This window comes from Salvelinus namaycush, chromosome 4 (genome assembly GCF_016432855.1).
Source record: "Salvelinus namaycush isolate Seneca chromosome 4, SaNama_1.0, whole genome shotgun sequence".
Lineage (NCBI taxonomy): Eukaryota > Metazoa > Chordata > Actinopteri > Salmoniformes > Salmonidae > Salvelinus > Salvelinus namaycush.
In genome coordinates this window covers 43290570-43306556 of record NC_052310.1, presented here as the reverse complement: position 1 = coordinate 43306556, position 15987 = coordinate 43290570, and the positions used below count along the sequence as shown (strand labels likewise).

At 41.2% G+C, this 15987-nt stretch overlaps 1 protein-coding gene across 1 annotated transcript in view; it reads left to right on the top strand.

The window, feature by feature from the left end:
* The window catches only part of LOC120046553 (calcium/calmodulin-dependent protein kinase type II subunit gamma-like), a 136142-nt gene that overhangs the window by 89420 nt on the left and 30735 nt on the right, over positions 1–15987 (top strand). The gene's annotated exons all lie outside the window — the stretch shown is intronic.

The window sequence follows — 15987 nt, the reverse complement described above, 5'->3', positions numbered from 1 at the left end:
TCGAACAACGCAGGTCACAAGTATTTATAAACTGGGTGGTTCGAGCCCTGAATGCTGATTGGCTGACAGCCGTGGTATATCAGACCATATATCACAGGTATGACAAAGCATTTATTTTTACTGTTCTAATTACGTTGGTAACAAGTTTATAATAGCAATAAGGCACCTCGGGGGTTTGTGGTATATGGCCAAAATACCAGTAGTAATTTTTTTGGGTATCTGAACTTTACTTTAAATATTTATATTTTTGACTACTTTTACTTTTACTTCACTACATTCCTAAAGAAAGTAATGTACTTTTTACTCCATGCAATTTCCCTTACACCCAAAAGTACTCATTCCATTTTGAAGGCTTAGCAGGACAGGAAAATGGCCCAATTCACGCACTTACCAAGAGAACATCCCTGGTCATCCCTACTGCCTCTGATCTGGTGGACTCACTAAACACACATGCTTCATTTGTAAATCATGTCTGAGTGTTGGAGTGTGCCCCTGGCTATCTGTAAATCATGTCTGAGTGTTGGAGTGTGCCCCTGGCTATCTGTAAATCATGTCTGAGTGTTGGAGTGTGCCCCTGGCTATCTGTAAATCATGTCTGAGTGTTGGAGTGTGCCCCTGGCTATCTGTAAATCATGTCTGAGTGTTGGAGTGTGCCCCTGGCTATCTGTAAATCATGTCTGAGTGTTGGAGTGTGCCCCTGGCTATCTGTAAATCATGTCTGAGTGTTGGAGTGTGCCCCTGGCTATCTGTAAATCATGTCTGAGTGTTGGAGTGTGCCCCTGGCTATCTGTAAATCGTGTCTGAGTGTTGGAGTGTGCCCCTGGCTATCTGTAAATCATGTCTGAGTGTTGGAGTGTGCCCCTGGCTATCTGTAAATCGTGTCTGAGTGTTGGAGTGTGCCCCTGGCTCTCCGTATTCGTATGTAAATCATGTCTGAGTGTTACAGTGTGCCCCTGGCTATCCGTGAATGTAAAAAAAACATTCAATGGTGCCGTCTGCTTTGCTTAATATAAGGATTTTGAAATTATTTATACTTTTACTTTTGATACGTAAGTATATTTAAAACCAAATACTTTTAGCTTTTTACTCAAGTAATATTTTACTGGGTGACTTTCACTTTTACTTGAGTAATTTTCTATTAAGGTATCTTTACTTTTACTCAAGTATGACAATTGGGTATTTTTTCAACCACTGCAATATCCCATGGCTAAGGGCTGTATCCAGGTACTCTGCGTTGCATCGCACATAAGAACAGCCCTTAGCCATGGTATATTGGCCATATACCACACCTCTTCACTCCTTATTGCTTTAATATAGGTTTCCATTGGACACATGCAGGTGTTTGTAATCATGGCCGGCTCTGGCACGATATCGTTGTGTCAATTTACAAATATCAATCATATATATATATATATATATAAAATAAGGCATGAATGGATATCCAATGGTCATAGATATCATAACATCAACTAAGTACACAATTGTGACCCACCTTAAGGTTACATCACATGCACACACACACATTAAGAATTTAAGTTCCAGGAGATTTTCAAACCATTTTATTTTAGCTGGCAAAATGTGTCGAATATTAATAAGGATCTGCCCCTTTTTTTTTTTAATTTTTGCCTAAAAGACATACCCAAATCTAAATGCCTGTAGCTCAGGCATTGAAGCAAGGATATGCATATTCTTGATACCATTTGAAAGGAAACACTGAAGTTTGTGAAAATGTGAAAGGAATGTAGGAGAATATAACACATTAGATCTGGTAAAAGACAATACAAAGAAAAAACCAACCGTTTTTTGTATCTTTTTTGTACCATCATCTTTGAAATTCAAGAGAAAGGCCATAATGTATTATTCCATCCCAGGCACAATTTAGACTTTGGCCACCAGATGGCAGCAGTGTATGTGCAACGTTTTGGACTGGAATGAACCATTGCATTACTGTTCAAAATGTTGTATCAAGACTGCCCAAATGTGCCTAATTGGTTTATTAATAACTTTTCAAGTTCATAACTGTGCACTCTCCTCAAACAATAACATGGTATATTTCACTGCAATAGCTACTGTAAATTGAACAGTGCAGTTAGATTTACAAGAATTTAAGATTTCTGCAAATATCAGATATGTCTATGTCCTGGGAAATTTTCTTGTTCTTACAACCTCATGCTAATCGCATTAGCCTACGCTAGCTCAAATGTCCAATGGGGGACCCACCGATCCTGAAGTTAATAGATCCATATTGCTTTATAGCTATGTCATTTTGTTTTATTGTTAAGAAGCCCTCCCTCTTATGTTTCCCATTTGTCCCTCTCAAAGCTCTTGTGGTGCTTTTTCTTTCTCTTTGGGATCTAACTGGAAGCTTTATTTGTCCTATTTTTATTGGTTCCTTTCCCCCTATGATTCCCTGTTTTTCCCCTCCTCTCTGTCGCTATCTGTTCAGAAAAGGAAGTCCAGCTCCAGTGTTTGTTTAATGGTGAGATCTGCTCTGTCTTTTCACTCTCTCTCTCTTTCTCTCTCGGTTGAGGTGCTAGAGGGTCTGTGGCAGTTTGTCTTGTTGGAATTCCATTGGCTCTCTCAACTCCATCCAACATCCCCCAACATTCTCACCACCAGAACCATTTCCCTTCCGCGGAACCCATACCTACAGTACATGAGCTGAAACGCACATACACACTCTCACGTACTGTACATGCACACACATTAACAGATACATACACACACACACACACACACACACACACACACACACACACACACACACACACACACACACACACACACACACACACACACACACACACACACACACACACACACACACACACACCATCTGCATTCCCCATCAATGCTCTCCCTAGAAACCAGCCCAAACCTACCTGCCTATGGACTAGCCCACTGTCTCCCCACAGAGTAGGTCCCCTCACCCCTCACCTCGGCTCACAGCTCCAAGGTTGCCTAGAAGGAAGCTGTACTGTAGGTCAGTGCCAAGCCAGAAACTCAAACTCCAAACCATAGCCAAGGTCTCTCTCTCACAACCCTCCAAAGAGCAGGCATAGATGGAGTTCAAGTTTTTTTTTAGACGCAGGACAAAGCCTACTGGACATTCGTTCTGTATAGGAGAGAGGACATTTAAAGCAGGCTTTTCAGGATCTGTTTGAAAAGGGACACACAAGTGACTCTTTCTCTCTGAGGAAAAGAGTCCCAAACACATCGACACCCACCCAAACACACACACACACACACACACACACACACACACACACACACACACACACACACACACACACACACACACACACACACATCCCCTCCCTGCATCTGCATTCCCCGTCAATGCTCACCCTAGCAGCCAGACCAAGCCTACCTGCCTATGGACTAGCCTACTGTCTCCCCACAGAGTAGCACCCCTCACCTCGGCTCACAGCTCTAGAGTTGCCTAGAAGGAAGCTGTAGGTCAGTGCCAAGCCAAAAACTCAAACCCCAAACCATAGCCAAGGTCTCTCCCTTACAACCCTCCAAACAGCAGAAAAAATGGGCCATAAAAGAACTGCAGCGGAAAAGAAATAGGACATTTGTTCTGTATAGGAGAGAGGACATTTAAAGCAGGCTTTTCAGGATCTGTTTGAAAATGGACACACAAGTGACTCTTTCTCTCTGAGGACCCCCCCACCACACATACTTATTGCCACCACCATGGCAATGTATCCCATGGCAGCAGGCTTGGCCTAGCAACAGGGGGCATTTGTGCTGTTGTAAATATCAATATTTTTTTATTCTTTATTTCTCAGGTCTTCAAGTATTTATTAGACCCTCATGTTTTTTTTCTCCTTCAAGACACTATTTTTTCCAACTTTAGTTTTTTCTGTCTTGGTTGCCCGCAAAACAATCTTTAGCAGCAACAACCCAGTAGAAACGAAAATGGGTGGAGACTTCACTTGTCTCTTGTGAACAATACATATTTTGGGGTCACACTGAAATGGTTATCCAATCCCAGCCTCTCTTTAGTAACCCACAGGACAGGGGTAGTCAAATCCATGCCTTGAGGTCCGCACTACCTCTGGTTTTATTTTCTTCCTGGTAGTTGATTGATTGATCAGTGTTACTGATTGACCAGAGATTCCAATCACCTGGTGTTCCAGGTCTGAATTAGTCCCTGATTAGAGTGGAAGGATAAAATCCAGCAGTGCTGCAGACCTTGAGTCCCGGAATTAGGTAAGGGTGAGGCACAGGAGATGTGGAGTGCATGCATGTGCAGTCACCTACTTACCTCACATGTCTCTGAGAATCATTAGGGTCCATCCCACAGCCGGGCCCCCCTCCTCTCTGGCCCCTCTGCACCACGCCAAACCAGCACTACCTCAAACCCCATACTTACCACCTCTGCACACTCCCCACAACACCATGAAAATATATGCAATGTAGAATAGCTGTAAAAATAGGGTAGGCTATACAGTATTGGGCCAATTCCGACTCAAGAAATGTAAGCCTTTCCTACGGTCGCCTTACCGACGCACTTCTCAGTAGTTGGTATTCAGACTTACCTTATGCAGGTGCATACCGGGCTTTTCAGGCGTGGTTCCAATGCACACGCTAAATACATTTAATTCAACGATTGAAAACCCTTCCACTTGGTTGCCAACATATTTTCTTGTGGAGTTTTCATACAATGGGGTTTCAGTACATTTATCTTAAACCATCTCTTTCAATACGGTGTACCTTTAATTCGAATTTTGTCAACAGACTGACTAGAATACATGGAGAGAACGGGTTCAGAATATAGGGATCAATGAAAAGAAAGCCATCTAAATACAGTGAACTCCAAAAGTATTGGGACAGTGACTCAGTTTTTCTTGTTTTGGCTATGTACTGCCTCAGTTTGGATTTGTAACGATACAATGACTATGAGGTTAAAGTGCAGACTGTCACCTTTCATTTTAGGGTATTTTAATCCATATCTGGTGAACCGTTGAACATTTTTGGGGACAAATTCACTTATATGTGTATTACAGTAGTCAAAAGTATTTGTTCCCATATTCATAGAAAGCAATGACTACATCAAGCTTGTGACCCAACACATTTGTTGGATACATTTGTTTGTTTTGGTTGTGTTTCAGATTATTTACTCTGATTTTGTAGACACGTTTTAGGGTTAGGAAAGTGTGAATGAATCATAAAAAAACAGGTTTGTAGGGTACAATAACCAGGTTTTACGCACTAAATATATTGATGAATAAAAAATAAAGTGGTTTGATTCCTCCTGAAAGTTGTCATATTTAATCCATGAAATATTGGAAGGTAGAAAATAAGGTTTGAATAATAGTCCTATAAATCCACCCTAATTCCTCACTAATCATGGAACTGTATGACAACGTTCTAGTCGTCGTGAACCATACGCCTGGCTCCAGGTTTAAACTTCTACATGTGGTCTGTGTTCCATAATGATTCAAATAGGCTAATATGATCCACAAATGATAGCGACCCTCAGGAACAACTCCACAGACGTGACAGAGGAAAGGAAGGTAAACGGAATTTATGGTATAATGCAAAATGTAAGCTACAAATTGAAGAAAACAAACACTAAAGTGACAGATATACATGTATGTGGGTATTACTGAAGGTGGCTCCCGATAGTGGCTAATATCTAACATGATAGAAATGGTAAAATAAAATTGAAAAAAGGACATACAATTAAAACATTCTAAAGCGCATACATCAACTATAAAGTTAACGTTAGCTAGCTAAACAATTAACTATAATCCCAAACCATAGAGTACTAGCAATACAAAACTGATTGTCATAGCTAGCTAAAGTTAACCAAATATAGTAGGTTCAATTTTAGCTAGACAGCCAGCCATCGAACTTCAGCTAGCTAGCTAACAGCAAGCTTTAACTTGCAATGAACAGAACTTTCTGACAAAATTAGAAATGTACAGTTGAAGTCGGAAGTTCACATACACTTAGGTTGGAGTCATTAAAACTCGTTTTTCAACCACTCCACAAATTTCTTGAAAACAAGCTATAGTTTTGGCAAGTCGGTTAGGACATCTACTTTGTGCATGACACGAGTAATTTTTCCAACAATTGTTTACAGACAGATTATTTCACTTATAATTCACTGTATCACAATTCCTATGGGTCAGAAGTTTACATACACTAAGTTGACCGTGCCTTTTAACAGCTTGGAAAATTCCAGAAAATGATGTCATGGCTTTAGAAGCTTCTGATAGGCTAATTGACATCATTTGAGTCAATTGGAGGTGTGCCTGTGGATGTATTTCAAGGCCTACTTTCAAACTCAGTGCCTCTTTGCTTGACATCATGGGAAAATCAGCCAAGACCTCAGAAAAAAAATTGTAGACCTCCACAAGTCTGATTAATCCTTGGGAGCAATTTCCAAACGCCTGAAAGGTACCACGTTCATCTGTACAAACAATAGCACGCAAGTATAAACACCATGGGACCACACAGCCGTCATACCGCTCAGGAAGGAGACGCATTCTGTCTCCTAGAGATGAACGTACTTTGGTGCTGAAAGTGCAAATCAAACCCAGAACAACAGCAAAGGACCTTGTGAAGATGCTGGAGGAAACAGGTACAAAAGTATCTATATCCACAGTAAAACAAGTCCTATATCGACATAACCTGAAAGGCCGCTCAGCAAGGAAGAAGCCACTGCTCCAAAACCACCATAAAAAGCCAGACTACGCTTTGCAACTGCACATGGGGACAAAGATCGTACTTTTTGGAGAAATGTCCTCTGGTCTGATGAAACAAAAATAGAACTGTTTGGCCACAATGACAATCGTTATGTTTGGAGGAAAAAGGGGGAGGCTTGCAGGCTGAAGAACACCATCCCAACCGTGAAGCATGGGGGTGGCAGCAACATGTTGTGGGGGTGCTTTGCTGCAGGAGGGCCTGGTGCAATTCACAAAATAGATGGCATCATGAGGAGGAAAATTATGTGGAAATATTGAAGCAACATCTCAAGACATCAGTCAGGAAGTTAAAGCTTGGTTGCAAATGGGTCTACCAAATGGACAATGACCCCAAGCAAGCCCTGACCCCAATCCTATAGAAAATTTGTGGGCAGAACTGAAAAAGCGTGTGCGAGCAAGGAGGCCTACAAACCTGACTGTTACACCAGCTCTGTCAGGAGGAATGGGCCAAAATTCACCCAACTTAGTGTGAAGCTTGTGGAAGGCTACCCGAAACGTTTGACCCAAGTTAAACAGTTTAAAGTCAATGCTACCAAATTCTAATTGAGTGTATGTAAACTTCTGACCCACTGGGAATGTGATGAAAGAAATAAAAGCTGAAATACAGTGGGGCAAAAAAGTATTTAGTCAGCCACCAATTGTGCAAGTTCTCCCACTTAAAAAGATGAGAGAGGCCTGTAGTTTTCATCATAGGTACACTTCAACTATGACAGACAAAATGAGAGAAAAAAATCCAGAAAATCACATTGTAGGATTTTTAATGAATTTATTTGCAAATTATGGTGGAAAATAAGTATTTGGTCAATAACAAAGTATTGAGATAAACTTTTGTTATATGCCCTTTGTTGGAAATGACAGAGGTCAAACGTTTTCTGTAAGTCTTCACAAGGTTTTCACACACTGTTGCTGGTATTTTGGCCCATTCCTCCATGCAGATCTCCTCTAGAGCAGTGATGTTTTTGGGCTGTTGCTGGGCAACACGGACTTTCAACTCCCTCCAAAGATTTTCTATGGGGTTGAGATCTGGAGACTGGCTAGGCCATTCCAGGACCTTGAAATGCTTCTTACGAAGCCACTCCTTCGTTGCCCGGGCGGTGTGTTTGGGATCATTGTCATGCTGAAAGACCCAGCCACGTTTCATCTTCAATGCCCTTGCTGATGGAAGGAGGTTTTCACTCAAAATCTCACGATACATGGCCCCATTCATTCTTTCCTTTACACGGATCAGTCGTCCTGGTCCCTTTGCAGAAAAACAGCCCCAAAGCATGATGTTTCCACTCCCATGCTTCACACTAGGTATGGTGTTCTTTGGATGCAACTCAGCATTCTTTGTCCTCCAAACACGACGAGTTGAGTTTTTACCAAAAAGTTCTATTTTGGTTTCATCTGACCATATGACATTCTCCCAATCTTCTTCTGGATCATCCAAATGCTCTCTAGCAAACTTCAGACGGGCCTGGACATGTACTGGCTTAAGCAGGGGGACACGTCTGGCACTGCAGGATTTGAGTCCCTGGCGGCGTAGTGTGTTACTGATGGTAGGCTTTGTTACTTTGGTCCCAGCTCTCTGCAGGTCATTCACTAGGTCCCCCCGTGTGGTTCTGGGATTTTTGCATCATTTTGTGATCATTTTGACCCCACGGGGAGAGATCTTGCGTGGAGCCCTAGATCGAGGGAGATTATCAGTGGTCTTGGTCTTCCATTTCCTAATAATTGCTCCCACAGTTGATTTCTTCAAACCAAGCTGCTTACCTATTGCAGATTCAGTCTTCCCAGCCTGGTGCAGGTCTACAATTTTGTTTCTGGTGTCCTTTGACAGCTCTTTGGTCTTGGCCATAGTGGAGTTTGGAGTGTGACTGTTTGAGGTTGTGGACAGGTGTCTTTTATACTGATAACAAGTTCAAACAGGTGCCATTAATACAGGTAACGAGTGGAGGACAGAGGAGCCTCTTAAAGAAGAAGTTACAGGTCTGTGAGAGCCAGAAGTCTTGCTTGTTTGTAGGTGACCAAATACTTATTTTCCACCATAATTTGCAAATAAATTAATTAAAAATCCTACAATGTGATTTTCTGGATTTTTCTTTCTCATTTTGTCTGTCATAGTTGAAGTGTATCTATGATGAAAATGACAGGCCTCTCATCTTTTTAAGTGGGAGAACTTGCACAATTGGTGGCTGGCTAAATACTTTTTTGCCCCACTGTAGATATTTCTCTCTACTATTATTCTGACATTTCACATTCTTAAAATAAAGTGGTAATCCTAACTGACCTAAGACAGAGAATCTTTACTACGATTAAATGTCAGGAATTGTGAAAAACTGACTTTAAATGTATTTGGCTAAGGTGTATGTAAACATCTGACTTCAACTGTATAATATCTGAAACAGTAGCTAGACTCTTACCCATATGGATGGATGAAAGCTTCACGGCAGACTGCAACCCCTTTCATTAAATAAGATGTCCTGTGTCCTTTCCGTTTTGTATGTACAGCTTGCTTGGCCCATTGTTGTTTTGTCAAGTCACTCTGGTTCACACTGACCGTGTGCAATGCCATAAGAATCATCTTAAGCTTCAGCCCCCACACAAACTCTGACCATTTTACTCGCCCTAGCAGGGCTGTTTTCATGTTATCCAGGGCGTAACTGTGCTCCTGGCAACAATTTAATTACGGCCATATTCAACCGGTGTTGGAACTCATCTCTCGGCATGTCCAGCCCACTCATTATCTCAGCCAATCATGGCTAGCGGAAAGGTTGCTGCCTTTTTCTGTGGCTTAACCAACTAGGCTACTAATTTAACAATTGTATTCATATTTACAGATGGCATAAAAGTTTGTTATTAAGGCATATGAAAGTTCACATGTTCGAGAAGGCATTTCTGCCAAAAAACGCATTTTGATTAAAAATTTTTTTTTTTACATTCAAACGGCTCTCCTGTGAAGTTGTAACTTGCGACATACGCCTAGTTTCCTGTTCAGTTTCTGGGGAATATGAGCATTGAGCACCAGTGAGCACGTCAGAGAGTGTCAAAAGGTTACACTGTCATTTAGTCACCGTTAAGTATTTCAGTACCAGCTGAAATCTGAACAGCATATTGCTGTTAACCTTTTATTGACGGAATACAGTTCTCTACACCTTTCAACACCTCTCATGAATTCCTAAAGAACCTCTCTGTTAAACGGATAGTTGCGAATTTCGTGACAGTGCCTACAGGAAGTATTAATACCCCTTGACTTATTCCACATTTTGTTGTGTTACAGACAGAATTCAAAATGGATTACATGTATTTGTTTCGCTCACCCATTTGCACACATGTACAGTACAATAACCCATAATGAAAACACAGTGAAATGTTTGCAAATGTATTGAAAATTAAATACAGAAATATCTCATTTACATCAGTAAATGAGATGCCTGAAAATATGAAGAGTGGTACTCGGTTATGTGTTGCGTTGGATTTGCCCCAAACAAAACACTTTGTATTCAGGACATAAAGTGAATTTCCTTCCCACATTTTTTGCAGTTTTACTTTAGTGCCTAATTTCTTTCCCACATTTTTTGCAGTTTTACTTTAGTGCCTAATTTCTTTCCCACATTTTTTGCAGTTTTACTTTAGTGCCTAAACAGGATGCATGTTTTGGAATATTTTTTATTCTGTACAGGCTTCCTTCTTTTGACTCTGTCGTTAGGTTAGTATTGTGGAGTAACTACAATGTTGTTGATCCATCCCCAGGTTTTCTCATATCACAGTCATTAAACTCTGTAACTGTTTTAAAGTGGCTATTGGCCTCATGGTGAAATCCCTGAGCAATTTCCTCTCCGGCAACTGAGTTAGGAAGGACGCCTGTATCTTTGTAGTGACTGGGTATATTGATACACCATCCAAAGTGTAATTAATAACTTCATCACCCACCAAGGGACATTTAATGTCTTCTTTTTTAACCTATCTACCAATAGGTGCCCTTCTTTTCGGGGCATTGGAAAGCTTCCCTGGTCTTTGTGGTTGAATCTGTGATTGTAATTCAATTGTATGTGTTTGGTACGGAGATAAGGTAGTAATTAAAAAATCATGTTAAACACTATTATTGCACACAGAGTGAGTCCATGCAACTTATTATGTGACTTGTTAAGCACATTTTTACTCCTGAACTTATTTAGGATCAACATAAGAAAGGAGTTGAATACTTATTGACTCAAGACAGTTCAACTTTTCATTTTTAATTCATTCGTAAAAATGTCTAAAAGCATAATTCCACTTTGACATTACGAGTTATTGTCTGTTGGCCAGTGACACAAAATATCAATTGAATCCATTTTAAATCCAGGACTTAACACAACTAAATGTGTAAAAAGTCAAGGGGTGTGAATACTTTCTGAAGGCTTCTTTGCCTTGAAGTTATTTTCGAGTCTAGTGTTGTTTCTTTATGCAACAGTCAGGCTGTGGGGTTGTTGGCAAGAGACTTTAATCGATCCATTTCTTCTTCTCTATGCAACTTGCTCTTCATTGTCTTACTCAGGAAAACCTCCAGATCCATACATTCTCCATTTGGGAGAAACAATAACCTTCTCATCAAGGCCTTTCACTGCATGCACAGACTTGGACGCCACTAGTATCTTATTCTTCATTCCTCAACCAGATTCTGTAGCTATTCGATATTGACTATCTAGTTGTCTCTTTGGAGTCCATAGACGTTAAGTGTTCATTCTGATCTGACTCCACAAGGTGGCGCAGACTATGTTCTTTGCTTTTCCTCAGGGACTGTGGTTTCTTTACCCCAGCAGGTACCGGTCAATATTGAGGTTGAAGTGCTGGATCCTGTCTGTTTCTACTCTCAAAGTCCTTAGTTATTATTACAGTGCATGTGTTGTTATTCCTGTGTATTTAGAAATGTTAATATCCACAAAGACGGCAGACACTAATGCAGCAAGACATCACTCAAGAGGTAGACACAGACTTAAAACCACTTAAAACCACCCAGATAGAGACCTCCACACAGGCAGCCGGAATGAAAGAAAAACGCTAACGTCATTTAGTGTCAAGAATGTTAATGTGCTCGCACGGAAGTGTCAATGTCTTCAGAGCGAGGTTTTCTAGACCTACAAATTCCTTGTGACTTTCAAGAGGCAGTCATTTGATGTATTAAAGGGAAAACACTGCTGCTGAAATTTAAAGCAGTGCGTACTGTGCAGAAGACAGTATTCAACAATTGTCCCCTGCAAAAACACCACCCAAACACACTGGTAGGCACACTGCAGGCATATATGTCTATGCAGACAACTCATATTTACAGTAGCCTGAAGAAGACATCTCTTACATGACAGGTTATAGAAAAGATTGGAAGCGCTGAATTATCTGTTCAGACCCCAGTTCTACCTGCCAACAGGTTATGGAAAATGTGCTCTTTTTTTGTACACTACATTGCCAAAAGTATGTGGACACATGCTTTTTGAACATCTCATTCCACAATCATGGGCATTAAGAAGGAGTTGGTCCTCCCTTTGTTGCTATAATAGATTCCACTCTTCTGGGAAGGCTTTCCACTAGATGTTGGAACATTGCTGCAGGGATTTGCTTCCATTCAGCCACAAGAACATTAGTGAGGTCGGACACTGATGTCGGGTGATTAGGCCTGGCTTGCAGACGGCGTTCCAATTCATCCCAAAGGTGTTTGATGGGGTTGAGGTCAGGCTCTGTGCAGGCCAGTCAAGTTATTCCACATCGATCTTGACAAACCATTTCTGTATGGACCTCGCTTTGTGCACAGGGGTTTGTCATGCTGAAACAGGAAAGGGCATTCCCCACAAAGTTGGAAGCACAGAATCATCTAAAGTGTCATTGCAGTTAAGATTTCACTGAAACTAAAGGACCTAGCCCAAACCATGAAAAACAGCCCCAGACCATTATTCCTCCTCCACCAAACTTTACAGTTGGCACTATGCATTGGGGAAGGTACTCCTGGCATCCACCAAACCCATATTCGTCCATTGGTCTGGCAGATGGTGAAGCGTGATTCATCACTCCAGAGAACGTGTTTCCACATCTCCAGAGTCCAATGGCAGCGAGCTTTACAACACTTTACAACACATTAGACGCTTCCACTTCACAATAATAGCACTTACAGTCTAGCAGGGCAGAAATTTGACAAACTGACTTGTTGGAAAGGTGGCATCCTATGACGGTGCCATGTTGAAAGTCACTGAGCTCTTCAGTAAGGCCATTCTACTGCCAATCTTTGTCTTTTGAGATTGCATGGCTGTGTGCTCAATATTATACACCTGTCAGCAACGAGTGTGGCTGAAATAGCCAAATCCACTCATTTGAAGGGATGTCCACATACTTTTCTATATAAAGTGAATTGCTCCAGTAGTTACTTCAAGGAGAAAGCTTGCACTTCTATGTCAAAGATAATAATACTAAAACACAATAGTAAATACTGCAGAATACAACAGTCTGCAAAAACACTACAGTAAATACTAAACTATACTAGAGCCCTGCAGGAGCATGAATTTTAAACCTGAGCCCTACACATGCCTGCTCTGTTCAGACCCTACCCTTCCCAGGCCCGATTACTTCTGCCAAATGTAAGGCCCGGTCCTGCCCAAAACCCAAAATAACTTTCTTCCATTAGTAAATCCATTAACTGCTCCTCTCTGTCTGTCACTCGCTCCTGCGTGCTGTTCGCTCTGCACGCGCTCTACTCATGGTGGCTCTGAGTCTGCGAGTAACCATAGCAACGGCTCCGCTTGGGATGCTCTGCTCAATGACTAGACATTAGAGAGCAGTTAGCTGTTAGCTACTGTTCGTCACTCTAAACTCCGACAAAACTCAAAGAACATTATTGTTTTTGGTGAAATAATCTCTCCCTTCTTATATTTGACGAGGTTGAAGCACTTCTGACACCATGTTATGATCTTAGTCAGATACAGTTGAAGTCGGAAGTTTACATACACTTAGGTTGGAGTCATTAAAACTCGTTTTTCAATCACTCAAACGAATTTCTTGTTATCAAACTATAGTTTTGGCAAGTCGGTTAGGACATCTTGGGACATCTTGTGCATGACACAAGTAATTTTTCCAACAATTGTTTACAGACAGATTATTTCACTTATAATTCACTGTATCACAATTCCATTGGGTCAGAAGTTTACATACAGTAAGTTGACTGTGCCTTTAAACAGCTTGGAAAATTCCAGAAAAGGATGTCATGGCATTTAGAAGCTCCTGATAGGCTAATTGAATCATTTGAGTCAATTGGAGGTGTGCCTGTGGATGTATTTCAAGGCCTTCCTTCAAACTCAGTGCCTCTTTGCTTGACATCATGGGAAAATCAAAAGAAATCAGCCAAGACCTCAGAAAAATAATTGTAGTCCTCTACAAGTCTGGTTCATCTTTGGGAGCAATTTCCAAAGCCTGAAGGTACCACGTTCATCTACAAACAATAGTACGTAAGTATAAACACCATTGGACCACGCAGCCGTCATACCGCTTAGGAAGGAGATGCATTCTGTCTCCTAGAGATGAATGTACTCTGGTGCGAAAATTGCAAATCAATCCCAGAACAACAGCAAAGGACCTTGTGAAGATGCTGGAGGAAACAGGTACAAAAGTATCTATATCCACAGTAAAACGAGTCCTATATTGACAAAACCTGAAAGGCCGCTCAGCAAGGAAGAAGCCACTGCTCTAAAACCGCCATAAGAAAGCCAGACTACGGTTTGCAACTGCACATGAGGACAAAGATCGTACTTTTTGTTGGAGAAATGTCCTCTGGTCTGATGAAACAAAAATAGAACTGTTTGGCCATAATGACCATCGTTATGTTTGGAGGAAAAAGGGGGAGGCTTGTAGGCCAAAGAACACCATCCCAACTGTGAAGCATGGGGGTGGCAGCATCATGTTGTGGGGGTGCTTTGCTGCAGGAGGGACTGGTGCACTTCACAAAATAGATGACATCATGAGGAGGAAAATGATGTGGATATATTGAAGCAACATCTCAAGACATCAGTCAGGAAGTTAAAGCTTGGTCGCAAATGGGTCTTCCAAATGGACAATGACCCCAAGCATTCTTCCAAAGTTGTGGAAAAATGGCTTAAGGACAACATAGTCAAGGTATTGGAGTGGCCATCACAAAGCCCTGACCTCAATTCCATAGAAAATTTGTGGGCAGAACTGAAAACGCGTGTGCGAGCAAGGAGGCCTACAAACCTGACTCAGTTACTCCAGCTCTGTCAGGAGGAATGGGCCAAAATTCACCCAACTTATTGTGGGAAGCTTGTGGAAGGCTACCCGAAATGTTTGACCCAAGTTAAACACTTTAAAGGCAATGCTACCAAATTCTAATTGAGTGTATGTAAACTTCTGACCCACTGGGAATGTGATGAAAGAAATTAAAGCTGAAATAAATCATTCTCTCTACTATTATTCTGACATTTCACATTCTTAAAATAAAGTGGTGATCTTAACGGACCTAAGACAGGGGATTTTTACTAGGATTAAATGTCAGAAATTGTGAAAAACTGAGTTTAAATGTATTTGGCTAAGGTGTATGTAAACTTCCTACTTCAACTGTATGTCTGTACTATGCAGCAGAGCACGAGCAAATGGCTCAGCTTAAAATTGTTAGTGATCAATTTAGTGATACCCAGGCCTTGCCCGTACCCTACTGATTGATAAAAAAACAAGCTCTACCCGAGCATAACCCGATGTATAATGTCGGGGCCCATCGGGCTCGGGTCAGGTAGCAGCGCTCTACAGTATACTACAATCCGCAAAAACCCTACATTAATTATTACTATTATAAACTGGGTGGTTTGAGCCCGGAATGCTGATTGGCTGACCGCCGTGGTATATCAGACTGTATACCACTGGTATGACAAAGCATTTCTTTTTACTGCTCTAATTACGTTGGTACCAATTTACAATAGCAGTAAGGCACCTCGGGGGTTTGTGGTATATGGCCAATATACCACGGTTAAAGGCTGTATCCAGGCACTCCGCGTTGCGCCGTGGCTAAGAACAGCCGTTAGCCGTGGTATATTGGCCACATACCACACCCCCGTGGGCCTTATTGCTTAAGTATATACTACAGGTTTTTTTTACCACAGTATTTATACTATAGTTAACTATAAATACTACAATATACTACAGTAAATACTACAGTGAATTCTGGAGTAAAGCCCACAAAAACACTACAGTGAATATTATAGTATGTATACCATAGTATACTATAGTCCTTTTTTATGTGGGCACTCTGTAGAAGTCATTT